General features: G+C 38.0%; 1 pseudogene; it reads right to left on the bottom strand.

The window, feature by feature from the left end:
* Window positions 1-8,712: 8,712 nt before the first annotated feature.
* On the bottom strand, window positions 8,713-8,857 carry LOC115871728 (annotated as a pseudogene).
* Between the last annotated feature and the right edge of the window lie 359 nt (window positions 8,858-9,216).

Here is a 9,216-nt window from a genome sequence, read left to right as displayed (position 1 = left end):
TAATAATGACCTCTTTTAGCTTCCTTGGATGCCTGATTTATGTGTGCAGCATGTCCTCAGAGAAACAGACTACAGAGTGAGGGACTCGGTGTAGAGAATGAAGGCCGAAAGGGGACCACCACCACTGCTTCTCAAACGGTGAAAGAATTGGCTTGAGGGAATACAACCTTGACCACTGAATCCTGAAAGACCAATTAGCAAGCCTGGGCTTTCTTGAAACTCAATCAATTTAAGTTTAAGATATTAAAGATAAGCCTTTCTTCACAAAGGAAAAGTCAGCACATGCTACTCATTAAGCAAAAATCATTACAATGTGAAAAGAGAGAAATCTTCAAAATTGATATTACTGTTTTATAAGACAATACTAAAAGGGAGTACAGTTTTTAGGACACATCCTTGGTCTCTGCAGCCAGGTCAAGATGAAAAATCGACAGAACCATGAGACATTTCCGAGTTATAGAAATCATGGCACTTAGACATATTCGTGTCTGCCCTGCTTTCCTTAGACTGGTTGCAGTGGTCCTTGGAGAGGGAGTGAGAATGCACCTGAACAGTGGTGACATCTTCGTGCATGGTCATGAGGGAGAACGGTGGTGATTCAGATTGGAAGTAGTTCTCGTAAAAAGTGAACATTAAAACCTGTGTCTTCATATTCATATGACATTTATTCATTCATTATTTGTACTTAGATGCGGGCTATAAGAAAAATTGACAAGCTGTGGTCTACTATCAAAGAACTTACAATTCTTTACATTTTTTGGAAAATGTCGATTGGAAACACAAAACCATCTATATTGAGTCCAATATTTCATTTGTATTAATATGAGAAGCTACCTTGTGTTCAATGGGCTTACATGTCTTTGTTATATTAAAGATAATAATACCTATCTCCCTAAATCACCAGATAATTATTAAAACTAAATACGATAATCACAAGAACTTACTTTGAGGAGTAAGTGATATATATTATAGGAATGCTACAGAAATCTTAAGGAAAAGAAGATGGCTTAAACTTTTCATGGAAAATTCCATTATTATTAAATTCTTTTTTGTTTCATGAATTTTGGAAATCCATTAGAAATTTGAAGCTCCCTGTCATATTGCTATAATTCAAGAAACCTTCCTTATGTGCAGTTATTTCATTAAAAACAAAAAGCCCAACGTCAATTAATAAAACTTTGTGCCACCTCCTTATCTGACACCTTGCACAGATACTTAGGTTGAACTTGGTTTCTGAACTCTAAACGATGGAGTCAGGAGATAGAATATCTAACACCTACCCATGTGAACGGAAGGCTCATAGGTGGGGTGCAAGTAGTTCTCTTGCTGGGATGAATGATATATCTTATTATTTACCATGTACAGACAACTGTAATATTGCAGGACTTAGGGAATATGAAGTGCTCCTCCAGTCAGAATAGAAAGTATGCCCTCTCTAATCTCAGGACCATACAAAAATGCTTTAAAAAGGCTGAGGAAAAATTGAATGACATGATACGTCCATTTTTCCTTAATCTTTTTGAAGCCCACTTATGAGAGATAAGTTGATTGACTTCGTGATGCAAATCATGATTTCTGCCTTATGACTATTATTTATTTTCTCTAGCAACCACTACCAAGAGATCACCAGAAACCATATGAATGAAGAACGATTCCTATAGGAGTGTTGTTATCATGCTTAGGTGCCCCTGAGGTGGTTCCTAGTCACTGGCATGCTATGCACCGCAGAGAGCAACACTACCTGCTCCTGCGCCAGCCTCACGATTGTTCTGATTCTTCAGCCCTCTGTTACAGCCCTTATGTTAATATACTTGGTGAGGGCCGTCCTCTTTTTCCCCTCCTCTCCGCTTTACCAAACATGATGGCCTTCTCTAGGAACTGGTGTCTCTGGTCACATGTCCCAACACACCAAAGTCTTGCCATCCTTGCCTTCAAGGCAAACTCTGGATGTATATCTTTCAAGACAGATTTGTTTGCCCTTTTGCAAGTTCAACAACATATAAGCTAATTTATAAAAAGCTAATTTCTTCCATTATGCTGGTATGGCTGCAGAGATTATCAGGATTCAGAAAGCAAGTAAGAAGCCGATAGCCAATCCGTAATTTGATTATTTCATAGCTAGTGGGCCATGTGTAGAAACTTTCCGTCAGTATCAAACTGAATCCCGTTCCTCGCACTGACAGCCTTCTCATCTCAAAGTGGACGGTGTTGTCCCAGTAGCAGTCCCCTCGGGTCTGGAGAGAAGTGGAAAACTGTAAATGGAATTTTAAGGACAAGAGGCAGAGGAAAGGGGCGAATAATATAGAGCCTGCCCTCCAGAAAATTATAAAAACTTACAAAAGAAAGTAAAATGCAGAATGGAATTTTTGGAAAAAAATATGTTGAGTGGTTGTTGTTTAAGAAATAATTTGTTTTTGTTTTGTTTGGTCTCTGTTATTGTTGCTTTGCCTACTTATGTAAGATAGGCATGGGACCGTTGGTTCCAGAGGGACTTGGGAGGAGAGGGAGGTAGGGGGAGGGAATGGTGAGCAAACAACACTATAGACATTGTCGTCATTAGGGAATGAAAATCAACGACTAGGAGAACACAGAGATCCTGGGGGTGTTGGGGCAACAGCAATCTACCTGCGAGGAGTCACTAAGAGCCGGAAAATCAGCAAGCATGATGGTGGGGTGGGAAGAAGGTAAAAGGAAACAGGAAAGATCTAGGAAGCTAAGCTATGGATAGAGTGGTAAGCATGGGTCTATACGTATGTAAACATATTAATTCATAAAAATAGAGATATTGGTCGATGTACATATATTTATATGGAAATACACTGAGGCAGTAAGTAGATGGACTTTAGGCCTCTGCTCATGCCCTCCCTCAAGGCAAGAACACTTTTTTCTAACAACTTGGAATTCTGTGATGCTCACCCTCCCAACACAATCATTGAAGAAAGTGGATGGTGCCCAGCTATCAAAAGTTATAGCATCTGGAATCTTAAAGGTTTGAAGTTAAACAAGTAGCAATCTAAGAGAGAAGCAACGAGCCCACTTGGAAGAACCAGACCAATCTGTGTGATCATGAAGTGTCAGCGGGATCGTGTAACAGGCATCAATAGATGTAACAGGCATCAGATGGCAAAAAAACCATATTGTTGAGAAGGTGGGGTGTCAAAGCAGAGACCTCAAACCCATGTCTGTAGACAAAGGAACATCCCCTTAAAGAAGGGTCACAAGTAAGGGATGAGTCAGCCATAGCACTGATGAAATATACAATGTGCCTCTGGTTCCTTGAGGCTTCCTCAACCCCCACTATCATGACCCCAGTCCTGCCTTTCACTGAGGGTTAGACCAGAGCATATGCACAGGTACAGATAAGTGATAAGAGATCACAACACATGGAACCCAGGAACAGGAATGATGGGATTATTGATAACAGGAGGGTAAGAGGAGGTGAGGAGAGGAGGGGAGGAAGAGGGAACTATCTTAATGATCAACACATAACCACTCCCCAACCCTTCAACCCCAGGGGATGGACAAAATAAACCACGGGGGAAGGGAGGGAGATAGTGGTCAGTGTAAGATATGAAAATAATAATAGTTTATAATTTATCAAGGGGTCACAAGGGTGCGGGGGTGGAAAGAGGGAAAAAAGAAGAGCTGATACCAAGGGCTCAATAGAAAGTAAACATTCAGAAAATAATGATGGCAACATATGTACAAATATGCCTGACACAATTGATGCATAGATTGTTATAAGAGTTTTAAGAGTCCCCAATTAAGTGATATTTTAATAAAAAAGAAAAGAAAAAATAGTTTTGCAGAAGTAGAGTGCCACTTTCCATTTCCCCAAATATTGCTGAGTGGAAACTTTAAGGAATAATTTGATTCGCTGCAATGTAGAACCCAAGATGCACTTTATGACAGCAGCTATAGCATACAGTCAACCCCATGATAATACTAACACCTTATTATTAATACTTACAGAGCCCTGGGTAGTTCCTAGGAGCCCTGCTGGCATAGTGGCTATGCTTTGGTTTGCTAACCACAAGGTCAGTTGTTCAAAACCACCAGCGCTCCTCTGGAGAAACAAGGCTTGTACTCCCATAAAAGGTTACAGTCAAAAAAACTACAGGTGCAGTTCTACCTTGTTCTACAGGGTCACTGTGAGTCAGTCAACTTGTTGACAATGAGTTTTTTATAGAATCTTGCTGATGTGCTGTTGGGTAAAGTGTTGAACTGCTATCTGCCAAGTCAGTGGCTGTTCCCAGAAAGACGTCGTCTCAGAAACCCTATAGAGGACTGTTATGAGCCAGAATCAACTCAATGGCAGTGGATTTTTTATGTGCTTCTTTATAAGGAGCCCCAAGGAAAAAGTATTAATGAACAATTGATTAAAAATAAATTGGACATATATCCAAGTATTCATAGACCCTTGTACAATTAGGTAAGTAAAAAAGACTTGCACCTCGGGCTCCAGTTCGCACATGCATGGATTGATTCCAAACAAAACCAGTTTATGTGTTTCTCTGTGACCAGGGGGTGGCTGAAGACGAGTTCTCTCAGTAATATAGCTGTCTCAGCCTTGTGAGGGTGCCTCCAAAAAAGGTCCAATAAAAACAGCGGTTTTCCAAGGGCTCTGCTGGGCAGGGTAAATTCAGAGATGATGGATCAGAAGTTCATGGTGATTGTTTTGGGGGATTCCAAAGGGGGTCAGGGTAATCCATTTTCTTGAAGGACACAAGACCATTACAAGGAGGAGCTTTACAAAATTCAAAACTGCATTCTTGAGTCAAGGGCCAGGACCCTGTGCCGAGGAATGTGTTGCATCACAACAATGCACATGTTTATTCTTCAAGTGCAACAAGGACTTTCCTAGGAGAATTTTGTTGGGAAACCTTACCCCATTCGCCCTGGCACTCTAACCTTGTCCCACTCAGGCTGTTTCCATTCCTAAGATTCAAAGCGCATTTAAAAGGAGAGTGGTCTGTGCCCCTGGAGGATGCCCAAGCTGCTGTGTAACGTGGTGTAAATGGACGAGCGCGGAATTCTTTAAGAATGGAGCGAGAAGGAAACATGACCCTGACAAGCATGTAGACCTATGATGAGAAAAAATGACTTGACAGTTTGATTTTTTATTTCTTTATTTAATATAGACATCTGTGATTTTACAGCAATGGTTTTAGACTTACTGTCATCTGTGCTTATTTATCTACACAAACAGTGGTAAATATAGAGATCTCTATATAGAACCATTTTCTGACAAGTCTGATAAATACCTCCATTGATGCTAAGCTCTTTTGTGTAGAAAGTATATGAAAGTACACAAATACCCACAATTAAAATAATTTGTTTTAACATCAATTTAAAATCTCCAATAAGACTTTGGTTGCCATCTTCTATCCGGGCTTCCCCATGAATCTTTTCACTGATTCAAAAATGATCTCAGAAATCCAGGGTTAGAATCATTGTCCTCTTGTACATAATAAAAGATAATTTTAAAGTTCAAAGCTTGATGAGTCAGGAAAGTTTGAAGAGATTATCCTCCTATAGTTTATAAGAGTATACCACCCCAAACAGAGACATTCTAAAGCTTTATAGAGGAATGCCTTGCCATGTGCAAATAATGTTTTAAAAAATAAATATTATTGTTTTCTACTAATATCAATATTTCTGTAGGGTATACTGAAAAGATATGGATGTTGACTTCTGTCCCTGAATTGACCAAGGGATCTGTCCCTTATTGATCCCTTCATTTTGTCCAGGGAGCACAGAATAAAATAGAAGCTGGACACCAGCCAGATCTTTATTCCAAACCAAATTTTCACCTCTTTCATTTGATTGTCACATCACTATCAGTAGAGGCTGCCCACAAGGTGCAAAGATTAGTTCTGTGAGTGAGAATATCCTAAAACCCAAGTGAAATGAGGTATTCATCAAGCTTTGCATTTCAAAGATGGGCAATACATATCAGACTGGAAGAATTTTCAATTCTGAAAGAATCATTTGAGCATGTATTACAAGGATCAATAGAATTTGTTGAAAAGAGCCAGATAGTAAATATGTAAATATGGCTTGGTGCATCATTTCCTTCAGTCCCAGCTACTCAACTATAATGTGGTAGCTCAAAGGTAGCCATAGACAATATGTACATACACGTGTACTGCTCTGTTCCAAAACCTTTATTTATGGACACTGAAATTTGATGTCATCCTTAACTGTCACTAAAATATTCTCTCCCTTTTTTATTTATTTTTGATGTTTTCAATCATATAAAAGCAAGAAGCCTTCTTAACCTGTGGACTGTACTAAAGCAGCCAATGTGTTTGTCCTGTGAGCCTAAGTTGTTTGCGCTCTAGTGAATTAAAAAGGAACCTTAATATCACAGTGTATTAATCATTACATTACTAACCACAAGGTCAGTGATTCAAACCTACCAACTGCTCCACAGGAGCAAGATGCGGCTTTTCCACTCCTGCTAAGATTTTCCATTTCAGAACCCAATGGAGGAGTTCTCCTCTGGTTTTTAGGATCATTTTGAGTTAAAATGTATTCCAAGGCAGTAGATTTGGGTATATTCAAATAGACTAATTAAACTTTCTTTGAAATAACTCTTATGAAAATGGTAAAATAAAGAGTTAATGAATCATATATATAAAGATATTGTATATACATATATGTGAAGAATACTGCTTATGAAAAACAAAACAAAACTCAGAACACACAAAGCAGTAACTTTCAGACAGAAATTAAGATACGTTTCAGAATCCTGGCAAGAACAAAATCATGAAGTCGACATCTCAACCAATATCCTTTCTCCACATATGTACAACTATGTCAGGATTACATAGCCTTCTTCTCCCAAGACAATTTTAATATTGACTCACTTTGGAGACAGGAAAGTTTTTCTGAGTTAACAAAATCTCTGTGTGGAATTGTGTAAGAATACTAGGTTTGTAATTTGTCTCTGTTGCTAACCACTATGATACATGGTGTCAAATGAATGTGAGACATCGCTTGAACGTATTCTTTCTTCAAAAATTAATATGCACTGTTTGATTTTCAGCAGGGTATGTAATTTGTGTACATTGAATTGTTGGTAGTATGAATACATTGATTGCTTTATCATGAATTTTATACGTTTTTGAATAAGCACTCATGACAGCAAACTTTGAACATCTTTCCTTAAGACTGTTCTATTTATTTAGCCACATATTTGCCTAGTATTGCCCCATGGTAAACCTTGTCATAATAATGGTGTAGATAAATGTGCCTAGCACAAGATTGGACTCTCAATCATTGGTCAATAAATTTCTCTTAACGTCTGTCCTGACAGCTTGATTTTTCAGGTATTTAGCAGCATATTCTTTGTATTGTTTAATGGATGGCTGATAATGGGGAAGACAATAAACACATTCTTTACTTTTTTATGTTCTTTAATTGTTTTATTAGGGGCTCATACAACTCTTATCACAATCCATCATTATTTACTTTTTAGTTTGAACATTTATGTATGTTTGTGCAAGAAAGAGACACAGAGGAACAAAGAGATCAAAGAAGAGAGATCATATAAAATTGTAACCTTTCTTTCCCATTCCTATTATTGTCCAATGAGAACAATCTTTAACAGAAATTTGCTATTGATTTTTTAAAGCCAGTGTAAGCATTTTTTTCCTTTTCCTGGTCTCAATCTTAGAGTCTTGAAAAATAATAATAAGAGCTTCTTCTAGCCCTTGAAAACTTTATATTGGTCATACAATGGAGTGGCCCACAGAGTAGTGGGGCTGATGCTGCAAAAATGGACTTTTCATATCTCTAGAGAAGGGTTTTTGTTGCTGTTGTTCGGGTTTACAGTGGAAGCTTTCTGTCAGTGTTTTCAGCACTTCTGTTCTGCTCTTTGCTTTTATTCTACGAATAGGACAGGGTTCAGAGAAGGTCATAGTCTTGTTTTCTTCCAAGCATTTTGTCCCGTCTAAATATATTTCTGGATTATAGTGGGTCAAGCATCCCAAACAATGTTTAGATTTGATAAATGAAGGTTCAGGACAGAAAACAAGACAATAACATCTGAAAATAATATTTTCATCAGAATAGTGTGTGCATGTTTAAAATAAGAAAACAATACATTCTGTACTACCATCCCCCACCCCCTCAGCTGTACAGTGATCATTCAGACTTACGGACTTGATCTGGACTGGGCTGGGATATTTTCTTAATATACAATTACTCTTTTATATAAAGCTCTTTCTAGTACAAAAAAACATAAAATCTATGAAGCACAAGAAAAAAAAAGAACTAGAAAGGAACAAAATATAAAAGTCAATGGGAATTATTAGAACATATTAAAAATGTAAAAGAATACTTTTTGAAATATATAGTACACGTCAATGTTGTCACATTTGTAAGGTTTGGATGAAATTGAAAATCATATCCTACTATCTTTTAGAGAATAAATATAGGTAAACTAAGGAAACCAATGAAGATCTAAAACAGCAGGCTCAGTGGTCTCATGGCAAGAGATAGCAGATCAAAAGCTTCAGGCGAGACAGAAAGATCTCTTTGCTTGCAGGAAAGAATAGCAGCCTATGAAGCGGGTCAGCCTCAGCAGAAGCTAATAGGAGGTGAATGCGTACAACCTGAAGTGATCAGAGAAAATGATTTGGGACCTTGGAGGATGAAGATGGGGAAAGTCTTTCTTTCTCTCTCTTTCTTTCTTTCTTTCTTTTTCAGGGAAGAGTGCGAACACAGTCCCCCACTACCACAAATGCAGTTGAGTTTCCCACATTTGGGGAAATCGCAGGGGTCGGCACATCCAGAGTGCCCTGGGAAAACTACCTTCATGATCATGGTATCTTCCCTGCCAGGTCAGTATGTGGGGAAAGTGTTTCTATAATGAATGAAGAACCACAAAGAGAAAGTGACAAAGAACAAGAAGCATGTTAAAGCACACTTTTTGGCAAATCCCCCCAAATTGAATCAAGCAGAAATTTCCATGTGTTACCACAAAAGCTACATATATTAACTTCAAAGTTAAATTTATTTAAAAAAAGAAAAAATACAGGGAGGATAAAAATATATTCTAAATTGTCTCCATTAAATATTATGCAAATATATACACCAAATTACCTATCACAGATTTACAAGTGAAATCACTCAATTTAAAATCTGTGCTACATATTACCTTGCTATTTTCACATGTCCCATGATCAAGACAGTCAGACTTTCTTTGAT

The sequence above is a fragment of the Echinops telfairi genome, unplaced genomic scaffold, assembly GCF_000313985.2.
Source record: "Echinops telfairi isolate 266 unplaced genomic scaffold, ASM31398v2 ScPeMD7_7400;HRSCAF=8409, whole genome shotgun sequence".
In the NCBI taxonomy this organism is placed as follows: domain Eukaryota; kingdom Metazoa; phylum Chordata; class Mammalia; order Afrosoricida; family Tenrecidae; genus Echinops; species Echinops telfairi.
This window is presented reverse-complemented; position numbering and strand designations above follow the sequence as displayed.